Consider the following 16753-nt stretch of genomic DNA (forward strand, 5'->3'; position numbering starts at 1 on the left):
TTGTCTCTTTTTCGATGGTTAACTGTAATAAGTAATAGAATTTCAAAAGAAAATGTCAGGATAAAGGAATTTATGGGAATTTGGTAACCCTGGTCACCGGTGGCAGCTTCATTTAAAAGAAATCTGAACTTCTTGGATTAGAACATGCCAAGGATTAGTTTTTAAATCCTGGCGGGACTGGGTCGAGTACAGTCATTTGTTTCTCGACCTTGTCACCCGGCATGACCAAACAGGGAAACCCAGTTGCGTATGGAAGAAAAATCACGGTACGGACGTCACTCGGTGACAAATTCCACCTCATGAGAAACTCGAAATCTACATTCCCGTCTTACTTGCCAAGTTGGAAGGTGGGTTGGCTGTCTGCAGCGCATTCTGCCAAGTCGGCTTACAACCATCCCTCCCGATCGGAAACCGGGTGAACAGTGTCGTGTACTCCCAGTGCCGATTTGTTTGTGATTCCAGGGCCGAGGTCTGACACCTCCTATGATAATTCCTCGACTCCTCTGCAGCAGATTTCACTCCGTTTGAGACGTGGCAGCCTCCTCGTTACCGTAAGTTGTCTTTTTTCCAAACCTTCCTCTTCCACGTGACCTCCGAAGCGCAACTCACGTCAGTTGGGTTATAACATTTACATACATCAAAATATATAATTAACGTTTAAATTCATCGTTTTAATTAGATCTACCAAGTGGAAGCTTTATAGTAATACAATTGCAATTTTGATTGATCCGATGATATTTGTATTTTCCTTCCCTTTGGTTTTTACATGTTTACCAAATTCAAAAAATAACAGGGAGTTGTTAACCAGTGAAAGTAGGAAATAAGTGAAATTTGGAAATCCATCAATTTTGGTGGAAGCTGATCACCACATTTTACTCGGTCCATCGGGGCAAATCCATCTCCGTAACAGAAAAAACTGAATATCTCCAGGACTTAAAACTTACACGAATAAAACCAAAACTTTTATTTTGGCAGGTCATATCGAGATAGGGTGAAAAATGACGTTTATATTCAAATAAGTAATATGAGAAAAGTCAAGTCTGCAATTTTGATCTATTAAATTTTTCTTATTCTTTCATCATTTCTCAATTTATCTAGTTTTTATTTATTTATTTTTTTTACGAGGATTCGCAACAGCAGAGGTTATAACAACCCTCGGGGTGCCGGTGTTTTTGAAAAAAAAAAGCCCATTTTAAATATGTCGGGTTCGAATTCAGGGCAGCTGGATTCGAACCCAAGGACCTTTACCTTACAGTGATGAGCAACGTGTCAACGCCTAAACCGTTGCGGCCACCCACGCCCCCCTTTAGTTTTTATTACATTAATATTTGTTTCACTAGATTAGAATAATATAATAAACACTCAATACGAAGACTTCTAATAATCATTGTCATTTATTTATTTTCTATTTATTTTATCGACCAATGTCTACATTCTTCATCATGGGGTTTTTTATCTAGTCGAAATAGATCCCTCAACATAGATCAAAATAATATTATAGATCAAATATTAAAATCATAAAGCTTATTTATTAAAATAGCAATGAATCATTCCTTCACCACTGAAGTAAGAAATAAATCAAATTTGGAAATCCATCAATTTTGGTGGAAGCTGATCACCACATTTTACTCGGTACATCGGGGCAAATCCATCTCCGTAGCAGACAAAACTGAATTTCTCCAAGACTTAAAATTTACACTGATAAAAACAAAACTTTTATTTTGGCAGGGCATATCGAGATAGGGAGAAAAATGACAATTTTACATTCACATAAGAAATATGAGAAAAGTCAGGTCTTGGCAATTTTGATCTATTAAATTTGTCTTATTCCTTTTCATTTCTCAATTTATTTATTTTTTATTATATTTATGTTTGTTTGACTAAATAAACACTCAAACCGAAGACTTCCTATAATCGTTGTCATTTATTTATTTTCACTTTATTTTATCGACCATTAATGTCTATATTCTTCATCATGTGGTTTTTTTATCTATCGAAATAGATTCCTCAAAATAGATCAATATAATAACAATGTAGATCAAATATTAAAATAATTTTCATAAATCTTATTTAATTTAAAAAAAAACAGCGAATCATTCCTTCACCACTGAAATAAGAAATAAGTCAAATTTGTAAATCCATCAATTTTGGGGAAGCTGTTCACCACACACACGCACGCACGCACGCACACGCACATATGTATATATACCTGTTCCGTGACTGACTGGCAGACAACGCACAGACCAAACCCCTGAATCTAAAGGGCCGAAATTTCGGCATTCCTATAATGATAACCGCCAAGAAAGGAATTTTTGAAATTCCATCCCTATCTATATACACTGACAGGCAAAAAATTCCACCCACTTGTAATATAATTTGATTTGTTTGTATATATTTTTATATAGTAATCAAAGTTTCACGTCTTTTAACGTTTAATTATTGAGTCTGTATAAAAACGTAAAAGACATGTAAATTTCTAAGGCAAATGAAAAAAAAAAAGAAAAAAAAGACGTACAGATAAAATTTGTTTTAATTTTATTTTAGATTTTTATTTAACATTTCAATATCGCGTATTTTCTCTCTTACCTTAATTACATCTCGAAGACGCCTCGGCATACTTTCTACCAGTCTGCAAATGTCTCTTTGCTGGATTTTAGCCCATTCTTCACGAAAAGACCTTTCAAGGTCGTGAAGTGTACAGGAAGTGATGGACATGCTCTTATTCGCCTTTTGAGGTAAATAAACCGCCGTAAATGTTCGGTGGGGTTCAAGTTTGGAGAACGGGCTGGCCAGGCTAAGACCCTGATGTTATATGCTGTTAAAGGTACGTTTGTACTATGCGAGCAACATGTGGACGGTCATTAAGGATAGGCAACGCATGATGTTGCACAATTTCATCCACATTGGGACCGTCAAAGACCCTCCACGAACGACAACCAACACTGTATGACTCTCCATTGAAATTCCCGCCCACACCATCACTGAGCTACGTTGAAAAGGTTGGCTCTAGGATGAATTACAGGCTTCTTACCTTTCATTTCGCCTTCTCCATACTCCTTCACCCCCATCTGGAGTCGTAGAACAAATCTACACTCATCTGTAAAAAGTACAGCAGTCCAATTGCCTTAAGACAAATGACTGCACTCGAACAAATGGGAGACGTGCAGCTCTATGTTCTGGTCAATTCTGGTCCTCTTACGGGGCGAAAAGCCATCAGTCCACACTGATTTATTCTTCTTCGAGGAGTGCGTTCAGAAATTTGGACACCTCGAACTTCCTGGAGTTGATGAATAGCTTGAACACAGTAAGGTGCCGGTTTCGCAAAATTCTGAAAGTCAAAAAACTGTCTTCCTATGGAGATCTGTGTCATCCATCCTAGGGCGTCCAGAACCGGGCCTTCTATGGTAGGACCCACTTTCTCGGACGGAAGTCTAACGGCGTCTCGCAGAGTTTCGTAGGGAACTCCGATGGCAATAGCCGCATACCTGATGGAGCGCCCATCGTCAATAAGTGCCACACCACGCGCAACATTTTCACACTATGTGGCATTTTTAAGTTTGAAAATTGAAATTACATCACAGAACAACAAAGAAAACTAAACAGTTCATTTCTTCAGAATTTAAATGAAGCTGAATAAACGTTTTAAATTCCGTAAAAAAGTAATACATTGAAAAATCCTTTATCCTTGGTTTGGATTATGGATTAAGTGTTAAGTAATTTGAAACAGCATAAACAAATATTTACTGGTAAAAACAATGAGATAAATCAAGGGCAGAATTTTCTTTTATCGAGAAAAAAATCAATTGGGTGGAATTTTTTGCCTGTCAAAGAGTATAAAACAGTTCTTGACTGACAGACAACGCACAGACCCAACCGATGGATACAAACGGTTGAAATTTCGACAGTGCATTCCTACAATGACAAGGATAGCCGCTGAGAAAGGATTCTTTGAAATTTCATCCCTAAGGGACAATGGTATATGGACAATTGTGTACCATGGAGCATCATGCAGTTGAAGGTCACAGAGGACGCCCCAATAGCTAACGAAGGTCAAGAATTTGGGAAAGGGCCATTATATTAGAAAGTCACACTACCACTCCTCATCGCATTAGAAAGGTACATTGAAACAGAGTCTCGCATGATTGAAGTCGCGAGTAAAACCTAGTACATACTACAAATAAATAATGTATAACTATCATTAAAATAATTGTCATAAAATTATGCTTTACAATTTATTTGTTTTTTTAAATAAAAAAGCTAATTATTCTTTCACCACTAACCGTAGTAAATAGGTAAAATTTGGCAATCCATCACTTTTGGTTGAAGCAGATAATAATATAAATAAAAGATTAAAATAATTTTCATAACTCTTAACATAATATTACGGACTTAAGCACTTCGATACGGTTCTCTAACGCTAAAAATGTTACAAAAACACGATTAAAAGAAAGTAACAGCGTTTGTGGGCCGGATCAATAAACAAACCTCACGTATCAAGTTCTTGGTCGATGGGTGGCCCTCGGTAGACCTGATGCGTAGAAAAAGGGCCATCCTCAGACGATTAAGAATAGGGCATGCGAGATGCCAGACGGACAATTACATTTGGGCCAAATCCTGGAATGCAGAGAAAGCTTGCTCGACGTGTCCCACCTAATTAAAGGGTTCTTGTTTCCATTCTTAGAGAAGGGTTCTTTTATTGTATATAATAATGATAGTTTTGTGTCTCTAGCGTGTGTGGAGAGTGAGTATTTATTGGCTTGAGAGTGAAAGGGGGTGATGAAGAATATCGAGTTTTTCACCGCCCTAACTGAATGAATGATAATAGGAAATCTTATATTTTTGATTTCGTTGGGTGCTGAAATGACCTAGCTGTTGATAGTACCCGGAGCCCAACCTCAATGGCTGGACGGATAAGACCAGGGTCTGATCCCGGACTACCATCTCCCGAGGTTGTCAAGGCCTGCCGGTAACGTATTGTAAAAAACAAAAGCTGCAATTGCCATTGGACTCTGAAAACTGGTAGGTTCAACTCTGTACACTGTACACGTATGTACATGCATGTGCAGATTTGGGCTTGAATAAATCAGTAATCAGTAATATTGTATTAGCATAGTTCTATGCCTCATTCCCTTATTTTTCAATGTTCTGTTTTGACAATAAAATTATTCATTTGTTGAAACTTAATAATAATATGAAAATGTAAGACTATACTGTAAAAAGTATCATCAAAATCATAATTATATTTTGAGACCTATTCAAACCTATTTTTTGAAACCCTGATAATTGTACTTAAATAGTTCCAGAAGTTAAGTGGCTTAAAATGAATCTAATTAAATGTAAAAACAAATTTTTCATACATGTTGAAAAGATAAATGTCCTAGCGTCTCCTCCCTAGAATGGGCCCGAGGAGCCGAGAAAAAATATTGTAATTTTTTAAGACATTTTTCTGCCTTTGTTATGCATGTATGTAATTGTGTTGAATGAGGTTAGACGCATAACAAGTTGCAAAAACCAATAGTCGCTTTGAGTAAAGTATGAATAAGATATATCTTGAAAGATTGACGAAGTAACTCATTGCTTGCTTTTAAATTACCTCCTTCCTGATCGTTTTTATAATAATAATAATAATAATTGAAAACTGATCACTAATTACGTCGGAGAGAACCCCTTAAGAAAACCCCTTTCCTGTCGGTTATGTTTGAAATCACACCAAGCTTTATGATTTGCATAGATTTTTGAAATAAAATCATGTTTAAAAATTAATTTAATCTATAACTAGTTCGTCTGTTTTATTCGAATCTGGCCAAAGTATAATTATAAAAGGGCAAGGTGTAATTATAAATTGTAAATATCATTAATTATGTAAGCTTTAAATAAACAAATATGGTTGTATATATTAATTATACCAATGGAATGTAGTGTCTTGGACTAGATCGGTCGGGGAAGTTTTTTCTTCCGATGTCCAGCGTTACATTTAAAAATGCATAACACATTCGGATATGATACGAATTGAACGGTATTGTAACCATTAGAGACCTGATTATCATTACTTTCAGGCAGTCTGAAGAAACTTGTGGTTTCATGTCATTGAAATCAATTGAAAATCATAATTTAATTCATCACATTTGATGAAATCAACAAAACTCCCGGAACGTTTCATTTTATATCTCGCATTCTAATTTAGTTATGGAGGCCAAAGTGGGCCTGTTAAGGACCGAATAAAAAATGTTGTTTTGTTTTTTATAAAACTACATTTAGGGTTAACGTTTTGTTGTACTTCGTGTGGCCTCCCCCACTTGCTTCCGGCCCGGAGGACCAAAATGTTGGGGGGGGAGGGGCTATACAGATAGCAAAATAGCACTAGCGAACCTCCTTATATTTTAACATAACAAACCATTATGTGCATTTATAAGGTTCTAATCCCTGTAGTTTCCTGTGGATTGGTGTAGTACTTTCAAAGTTATCCCATTTTTGTGAATTTCGAAATAAAATTCGGAAGGCGAAAAATTTGAGAATTTTTTTTTATTGCTGTAAACATTGTATCCAGGGTTTTTCTCGGACAACCGGGGCCGTTGACCTGGTTAGCAATAAGCTTTTTTGCGGACTATGTTTTTGCATGTGATGTGATCCAATTTTCGTCACATGTTATTAATTTTGAAGAAATGGGTTATAAGAGTGACGACAGCGGGGTGAAGAGAAAATTGCTATGCAATACATTTTCATTTCGCTGAGTTCGTGTTGGATCCATGTAGCGTACTTTTGAACAATGTTCCAATGTTGAACGGGAAACGTTTAACATCTGTCCTAGTTTCGGGTCGTCAAAAAGGGATTCTCTTCTAGGCTCTGCCTCAATATTTCGTCGTCAACATCAGAGCGACATCCACTGCGCGCATTATCTTCAAGAACACAATTTACTTCTTTAAATCGAGCAAATTACCAATTACCTATTAAATTATTCGAAATAACTAAAGAAGTTGAAAACAGAAACTGATGAGAAATAAAGCCTTTTAATTTAGGGATTAAACAAGCGTATTTATAAACGAAAATAATATTGACAAAAATGTAAATATTGAACTAATTAATCCTATAATTGAAAAAAAGGTATTGCTTTCTTGCCAAATCAATATTACGGTTTGTTTTGCTAGTTTAGTGCGTATATCGTTCTGAATCCGGTATGGTTCGTTTTATTGTACTAGGGTGAAAAAGAGCTTACAGGAGGGTGGGGTTCTAATTGTTTAAACATCTGGCGTACAACAACGGTTGGAGGGTTGAACTAAGGAACTTGATTTCGTAAGATATTTTGAAATTGTCTAAGTCCGATGATGATGACAGCTGATTAGGAAATGCGGGTTAAGTCCAAAGTACTGCCGCCCTCTGGCTTATTGTACTTTCCTATTTCCTTAGTGCTTCAACCTTATTTTTTCATCCTTATTTGACTCTCGTTGTTACAATTCATTTCCCTGGCTTTTCTTTGTATTCTAAGGTTTTGACTTCATTGACCGATTGCTTCACATTCGAATATATGAGTGCCTGTTTCTTCCTCCTCATTGCATAATCTACAAATGGGATCTTCATTGAAAATGCCCAAGTTGTGTAATTGTCTAAGGCCTAGTATTAATATTGTCACAGCTACACTGGACCGAATCCCATGTCGTCTGTAAATTCTCAGTTTAGTTTTTAGTGGTTTGTTTTCGTTCAAGTTTGAAGGTTTTGAAGGAAAGAAGATTATAACCCGATTAAAATTTAGAAAGTCAAACTATTTCCTAACAAGTCCTATTTGTATTTAATAATCCGCAAGAAACGCCAAAGTAGTAGCAAAACAAAATTTTCGTAATAATTCCATTTTTAAATGATTTTGGAAAGTCTTATTTCAAGTGTGTTAAATATATTATGTTCTGCTCAACCGATAGCGTTTAGTTATTTTAGAAAAATAACTTCGTTAACTATTAAAAAAAAAACTTCCTAATATTTTAAAGTGTGCAGTATTAATGTAAATCAAATTAGTGATGTATGTAAGAAAAGATAGGGTAAAAAATAATATACACAATAAATTTTGCAACATTATAGTTATTATCACAGTAGATACACACATAATATTATACAAAAAAAAAGAAGTGTGGTGAGGTAAGACACCCAGCGGCGTTCCTCACATAGTATTTAAAAATAGGAAGCAACGATTTGTACTATAACGGCTTATAAATTAATAAATAAGGATTAAGTAACAATAAATTATTTTTTTTTTTCACATTTGTCTATTCAAGTTTCATTAGCCAGATCGGAGTGCCTTTTACGTTTTAACCGTCTTAGATGTCTCGGGGGTGGCTGATTGTTGGCGATATCCTGCATTAGTGGGTTAGGGTGTGACAGTATTTTTTCATTGTGCCGATCGTATGAGTCCTTTATTACTGTCCGGACATCTGGTATATCCAAACCCCGGTGGATTGCGACGTTGCGTACGTACCATGGGGCCGCAGTTGTCAGACGAACGATGCGATTCTGAACGGTTTGGATTTTCTTTACTTGTGTTTCTGAAGCCGAGGACCATATTGAACAGCTGTGCTGCCAAATCGGTCTTACTATTGTTAGATAAATCAAGCGTTTGATATGCAGGGGTATTTTTTGGCTGGTCAGGAGATGTTTTAAGGAGTACATCTGGTGTCGTGTTGAAATAAACCTGTGACCAATCAAAAATAAGATATAGTTTTTAACAAAGATTAAGTGTACTGTCTAATCCTGTAAATAGAGACATTAGGACGAGGAATATTATATACATATTGCAATTTGTAAATTTGTAAAAATAATATAAGAAAAGCATTGTACATTTAGCCTGTTTAAGAAGGATTTATAATAAAAAGTCTATCCTTGAAAGATTGACGGTAGTAATGTCGGGAAACTCGTTACAATTTTTGCATTTATGTTTTTAAAATGTTAATTTATCGTTGTGCTGGGTGTGTTTATTCTATTAGCGAAAGTTATGCAATGGGAAATGAACTTAACAGTGTCCTCGAGCTTGACTATAGAGCCAAGACTTATTTCCGTAACTCGCATGCTGACCGCATTTTAATCGATTACCCGACAACCTTGCTTTCTGGATATCTCATGATCACCTTATGTGATCGCCTTTCTTATGATTTCTTCGAGATCTCGCCAACTACTGACTTCCTTTGGCTTTGTCACAGTGGCTGTTTACAACAGTATTGTGTTGCCTGATCATCAGGTCCTCTTGTTTTCGCTGTACATTCTCTTATGATGGAACGCGATTCGCGTGTGCTATAGAATCAAGCTGATCGAACTACTGGCCAATGACCAAAAAAATATGGAAAAACAGAACATGTTTTTCAAATCAACTTCTACTTTTAAAACTGGACTATATTTTATTATATATCTGTCTGTCTCTTTGTCACTCGTACTCTGTCAGTCTCTATCACTTTCTCTTTCACTTCCTTTTCTTTTTCTTTCTCTCCTGTGCTATCTGTATTTTTTCTCACTCCTCCGTCTCTCTCCTATCTCTCTTTCTCTCCCTTTCTTTCTCTTTCTGTCTATCTCGTTTTTTCTGTTTGTTTCTTTCCATCTCTCTCGCTTTCTTTCTCTCCTCTGCTATCTAAATTTCTCTCACTCCTCTGTCTTTCTCTCACGCTCTTTCACTCTCTCTCTCTCTCTCTCTCTCTCTCTTTCTATTAGTCTCTCTTATCTATCTGTCTATCCATCTATCTATCCATCCATCTATCTATCCATCCATCTATCTATAACTACTATGTATCAAATCTATCTACTATATATCACAATATAATAACTTTTAAGTCTTTTTAAAACCAATTGTTTACGTTTTTGAGGTCTTGTGATGATTTATTGATGCAACTTTGCCTGTTAATAATGTTAAACTTAAGTAAAGTACATCGTTTAAACAAAACTACCTTATTAACCAACTGAACTGAACACCCAAAGGTTAATGACTTGAATCGACGTTTTTAACGTACGAATTTCGTCCAGGGAAAGGGTTTCGTGCCATATCTAATATTGAAACACCTCCAAGAATGTCTGGGCTCAAGTTCATTGCTATATACATTCTCAAACGTATACTTTTTGTTTTAAAAGGAATCTTTCGATATCCAATCTTCTCTTGTTTTTTTTTCTCATAGTATGCGTTTTATAATCGCGGAAATAAAAAATGTGCATGGAAAAATATGGTAATGAGTTATTATTATTGTAATTTAGTCATCATCCCAATAAATTATAGTGGTTATTATGTATATTATGTACATGAACACACCAACGGTATTTTTAATTCATTCTTAGACGTTAACTAGGCTGAACAGAATTTTCGGCGATTAGTGTAGCGGAATTATCCAAAAATAGAAATATGTTGGCGGTATGAGTGTACATGCTGTAATTGAGCCGGATGTTCTTCAAGATCTCTAAGAACTCTTTGAAAGGACTCCGACGGTCGAGAATAAGTTTTCACTAAAGATTCTTTGTTGTGAAATTAAAAGATTATCACAGGCATGATAAAAGGTGTTACCAATTTTCATAAGCCGAAAGTAAGACGCAGCTATTCTGTTTTATGATTTGTTTACAGGAATGCAAGCGAAGTGATCATAAAGAAATGAATCACTATTGACGGCCATTTAAAATTATTTAATTGGCTGGAAATACAGATAGAATTTTGAACTGTCATTTATATTTATATCTGTGGCCAAATCAGTCAAGAAAAGAACGACTTAGGCGTCGTTACATTTTGACATTTTTCTCCGTGTTAATTTAAAGCAAGGCGTCAAGATTCATCAGTGAGTGAACTGGCAAAATTGGTCGCATTTGGACTGAAACGTGCTGCCTCGCCCACTAATCTTTGATTAAACATCTATTTATCATTATTAAAATATTTTTGTTTTAGTAAACCACAATAAGAAAACAAATTGAGTCTTTGGAATACGTAAAACAATTTTTTTAAAAAGACCAATTAACAAAATGTTTCCTCCTTTTCCTGAAAAATTACAACAATTTAAGACTGTCCAACTATCATGAATAATTATTGACTCTGTTATGAAAATGATTTATTTAATAATATGCATCCTATTGTTTTCTTATCAGTTTATTTTTTTTTCTTGATTGGTAAAACAAATTTTATTGGAAAAAAATGAATAAAATCAAATAAAATGTAAAAATACTGTCCAGACTGGAATTTGTTTTCTTTCTTTCAAACCAGTAGACATTCTTCGGTACGAGTGAAAGCCGTTCACTTTCACCATCCTAGTCTTTACATATGAAGAGCTAAAACTTTGGAACAATTTATAATTTCTCTTTGTAGAAAGCAAGTGCCTGTGGTATTAAAATTTCGTTATGTGTTTGTCTTTGTGAGATATTCATAGCAAATCAAGAAGAACCAAGCCAGATATAGTTTTTCTTTATGCAGGAATGATCACGATAATTGTGTTTTCATGCTTACAGAGCCTTGTCCTGTGTTTATCCTGCATGGGATTCAGGCTTTGACCCCTTTTGAGCTCAAGGATTGATTTATTTTCGTGATATATATACTTATAAACATCATTTAAATCCTAACGTTAATATAATTTTTAGATAAATTACTTATCCAATTAATGAAGTATTTTTAAACTACAATTATAATTAAGGCCACAAAAGCGATTACTGTTTAAACAAAAATGCTTCTAAAAATACGAAATAAAATTCACATGGCTTCCTAAATCAATCTTGATTTTTAAAAGTACGATCGTGAAATTGACATTAACTTAGCCAATAAAAAAGTAATAAAAGTAATATTTTAAATGTTTAACAAATATATAATAAATTAGTATAAAAGATAAACTTATTCCTCCTGTCTAATTTATAAACTATACAATTACAAAAACTAGAAATGATATTGTGCGTAAGCTTTCCAATTTTTTTTCTTTTAAAATCAAATTTTTTTATTACTGATTTGAATCGACTACGTACGACTGCGAGTGTGAAAAACTTAGTAGTACGACTTGAACTCGGACATTTGGTTTACCTTGTTAATATTAATTAGTTGATTAAGCAAAGACATCTAAAAAGAAGAGAATTGGTTATACTTTTACGAATACCTTTTGATACCCTACTTGTGATCAAATATATAATAAAAACTGTAACTCTCTGAAATTCGTAGATCTTAATTGTATTATAAAATTAATAAATGAGGGTGGTAATTGATCCAATGCTTGGATTTTACATTCGTATAACATATTGGCAAAACGGTAAGAAAATTGACCAGTAGACTCGAGGCATTAGGTGTCGTACGCAAAAAATCCCAGCTTGCTGGGAGCGAGTATCAAGTCTTGGACGCATGTAGTCGCACGAAGTGGATTCCAGTATTAGAGGGCTGATTATATTTCCTAATTTGGGAAAGTTTCGGAGTTTTTTTTTCAGGAGAGCCTTAGTCCTTACAAGTTTCTTCATTCCCTATTCTGTCTTACGAGGGTTTTAATATTTGATGTTACTAATGAGTAGGGTTCTTTTTGCGATCAGTTAAGCTGTAGTTTTTTTTTTTAGCTAATGCCGGCATCTCTCGTGTTTTTTACCGGCAAAATTTGGCTCTCCAGTAGGAGGGCCTGGTGATTTTCAATTTTTGATGGAACTGGGACTCTATTAGCTTGGCCCTTCTCACGAGGTGAAAAGGCTTTGAACTTTATGCACACACGTACATGCATATATTATGGTCTAACCTAGTTTGCCGGGTCTCAGGTTTACTGGTTAATTCCGCCGAATACCTGCCGTCATTTACGCTAATAAACATTCACACTAGAAACTTTCAAATCATATGTACAATTACAAGTTCAAGAGGTAGTGGAGGAACCATTACGCACAAACATTCAATCTAATAAATACGTTTATAAAGTATAAATGTGCAGATAAAATTTGGGGTAGTTGATATTACGTGCAGTTCCTATCTCCTGTCACTCTAAACAGAATGGCCAAAAAGAAAAAACCTAATTTGATGGGTCTATGCGGTACTCTACACTCGACTACAAACACGCAAACACACACACACACACACAACTCTCACACTCTCACACACTCACTCTCACTCACTCCCTCAACCGATCACGTATATAAGTTCATTCATTTAGGTAAAAGAACTAACCTAGTTTGGTAGGTCTCTGTATTACGCCACGAGCCCACCAATTCTTTCAAGCACTCACGCTTATAAATACATTCATCCTAGTTGGAAAAACCACTCATGGAAAAAATTAAATGCGTGCATATGCATTTATCCGCTTCAGATATCGTGTCTTTAGCATGTATATGAGATAAATAGAATTTTCCTTTTTGAAGTAATGTTTTTTAGCGATTTTTATCAGCGGCTCTTTGAGGGAAAAGGTCTAATTCCAGGTCAATGAAAACATGCTATGACAGTGGCTATAATTTTTTAATTTTTAATAATTTTATATTCATTTTTTCTGTACAAAAAATTTACACGTGGCTATAATTAAGGTAAACAAATAAAATCGATCAAAATATGGCTTAAACGATTTTATATTAAAAAAATTAAATATATTGGTTTGTACCACTTGTAGCCAGTCGTCGGTGCAGCTGGATATCACGTACTGAACACGTCAACCGGGGTCCTTTTTTTAAAGGCAAAAAAATGATAAAAAAATTAAGTTGTTTTTTCGCACGAACAGATAGAACATGGGTCAATCGCGGAGAGATTGTGAGAGTGGCATTGGAAACCTTTACCGTTATCTCGACGGCTCCCTTAGCCCGAAACCGTTTGGCTTCAGTTAGTGACCGTCCGCCTGGTCTGCAGCACACCTACTTCAGGGAAATACCCTGTAAGTAAAAGCTTACATTTTAATCCGACATTAGCTGTAAAAGTAAGGTTTTTTTAGTGTTTCCTTTTTTGAGTGTTCGGTCACATTTGACAAAACGACTTTACTGTTTATCTTGTTGTTCGGTTTTTAAAAGAAGTTATCAATCCCGGTTCAAAGATAGACTTGAAATTGGGCTAAAATTAAGGTTTTTTGGGGGAATATGCGTATGTAATTAACATCCTAAAAAAAGATAAGCCTTTGTGATAACGCGCTCCATTTCGTTTTAATACTGGATAAAAGTGAAACTCTAATCAGGAAATAGCTTTGTCCATTCATGTGATCTTTTACACAATAACTGGAATTTTTTTGGCTAATTAATGTTAATTAGTCAAGTTACGTTGTAGACGTGCGAAAATAATTGACCTATTTGATTATAATAAAATCTTATAATGCTGCAATAAAAGAAGATTTTTATGTCTTTTATATATTGTAGAAAGTACATCCACGATTTATCTTTTGAATTGTTCTAAAATAAAACAACAAGCTTGAAAAGCATGCATGTGTCATTTCGGAATCATTTCCCTCGCTCTCTCCTAAATTGGTTGAATCTAAAATCAATTCGTCCACAATTTGTCTCTTTTCTCGATGTTCCGGCCAGATGTGTTTATGCAATAGTTTTAGCCTGTGAATTAAATATTTTTTCTTGTAATCTGTAGTATCTCATCTGACTGTGATTTGGCGGAACAGGATGATCATTGTTGATAAAGTTCAGCGGACAAATGTTCAATTCGGGTTCGTCAAACACGGATGTCTAAAAATAGGCGGGAAGATTCAAGCTTATTTCATCGAATCGAGCTGAAAATCTTAGTCAAAAATTATTTAACGCAATAATTTTTAATAATTAAATGCATGTGTAAGAGAATTATATTTTTTCTGAGCTTGAAAATGTATAAGCAAGTGCTGCTTAAATTAAAACTTACATTAACCATTTCTGTAAAAAAATGTATCTTCATTTTTGCGAAATTTTAAGGTGGGAAAATTTTGTGTGCCATATGAACAGCAATGACCTTGAGGCGATCTTGATTTGCCAGTTTTTTACTTCTTTATCTCCAGGATACAGCATATCTATTTTTTCAATTTAATCTTATAGTTTCATCGGTTATAAAATATTTTTAGATAATTCTTATTCACGTGAAATTAAGATTTTAAATATAAAATGTTCAAACAAAAAATTTATATAGTTAAAATAACATTAACTCGATTAACCTTATTGCAGTATTTTCACATCGTCAACTTTGCTTTAATTGATCTGGATATCGATCAACAAATAACCACCAAGGTTATATCGTTTAAAAATCTCCAATTGATGCAATGAAACTATAAAAAAGAATAGGGGGACGTTGGTGGTTTTGATGCCCGACTTGAATTTACCACCTTAGCCGTCCTGGGTTCGAATCCCGGCACAACCCATGGAATTTTAATTGCGAATAATATTTATAAAGTATTTTAAAGTGGTTTGACCCCTCGTCCACGACACACAACGTGTAGTCGGACGTTAAGCTATTGTAAAAAATAAAAATTATTTTTCATGATATAATTTATTCGTAGTATGGTCGTTTCCGATCATCTCGGTCCGCATATCTTCGCTTTTTTCGTCTTTCACATTGTTTTCTTCATGCTTTAATTAGTTAATCTTGCGATGTAAAGTCAATTAAGCCAATAAAGAAGGGGCGTCGGTGGCCGCAATGGTTTAGGCGTTGACACGGCGCTCATCACTGTAAGGTAAGGGTCCCGGGTTCGAATCCAGCGGCCCTGCATTCGAACCCATTCGAACCCGACATACTTTCAAATGGGCTTGTTTTCAAAAACACCGGCACCCTGAGGGTTTATATGACTTCTGCTGCTGCGAACACTCGTTAAAAAAATAAAGAACATAAGTGTAATAATCAACATATTACTTATTACGACTGACCAAAACCAGCGAGGGTCGGCGGACCAAGTTCATCACCCCGTAGGCCTAACAAAAAAATCACAATATACAGGGTGAATTGCTACTCGTGCTACAAACTTCTCCAGTAGATTCTTCACCCTAAAATGAACAAAAAAGTTCATATTGTCCATGGTCCGATTCTCAACNAATCGGACCATGGACAATATGAACTTTTTTGTTCATTTTAGGGTGAAGAATCTACTGGAGAAGTTTGTAGCACGAGTAGCAATTCACCCTGTATAACTATTTAAATTTTTATCCTTCAATTTATTAAATAGTTCAAATACGTTTTGTTAATAATTTGGGTCCGTTTGCTTTTGTTTCCTATTATTGACTCATCAACCAATTTTAATTTTAAATCCATAACTCACCAAAATAATTATAGGTGATAATCATATGCGACCTACTTACAATATATAACCTAAAAAAGATAGTAATAACAGCTAACACGGATAACGTAGTTTAATTGCCCAGTTTTAACGCGGAAATTCTGATAAAGAGGAAAACAGCGAAAATATATCGAGAAAAGACGATAAAAACACTTACAAAGGTCAATCAAACGTAGAAACCACTTTGCTCTACTAAAATGCTATTTATTCATCATCATCGACTGTAAAGCTATTACGTTAGTCGATAAGAGTTAATTGTGTAGAAGAAACTATCAAGTTTATCTTCAACGGTGCGGTATTACTAATTTTTCTACTTTCTCCCTCCGTCCTTGGCTGCTATCGATTCTGTCTGTCAAACCTTGTCCTTTTTCTCTACATATGGTTCATCCAAATTTAAACAAAAGTTACACGCCAAGTCCTAGCATCGTAAGTTCAACCATTGTAAAATTCGAAGCTTTATATAATTTTCTAATGAAAATTTTCAAATCAAAAGTCGATTGGAAAAGTAACGCTTGTCGTTCAATTCCGAATATAATAAATCCGCTGAAAAAGCACTATTTAAACTGTGAAGAAACTTGATTTACGACGTG

The 16753-nt window shown here is 34.9% G+C and overlaps 1 protein-coding gene across 2 annotated transcripts in view; it reads left to right on the forward strand.

The window, feature by feature from the left end:
• The first annotated feature begins 225 nt into the window (after positions 1-225).
• The window catches only part of LOC106665077 (ATP-citrate synthase), a 49097-nt gene continuing 32569 nt past the window's right edge, over positions 226-16753 (forward strand). Inside the window, exon 1 of one of the 2 annotated variants that reach the window (XM_014391261.2) lies at positions 226-551. The gene's annotated coding sequence lies outside the window, so the exon portion shown is untranslated. Of the gene's footprint in view, positions 552-13697; positions 13806-16753 lie in introns of those variants that run through there. The other variant, XM_014391262.2, reaches the window with a different exon arrangement.

The sequence above is a fragment of the Cimex lectularius genome, unplaced genomic scaffold (assembly GCF_000648675.2).
Source record: "Cimex lectularius strain Harlan isolate CLEC.00 unplaced genomic scaffold, Clec_2.1 scaffold172, whole genome shotgun sequence".
In the NCBI taxonomy this organism is placed as follows: domain Eukaryota; kingdom Metazoa; phylum Arthropoda; class Insecta; order Hemiptera; family Cimicidae; genus Cimex; species Cimex lectularius.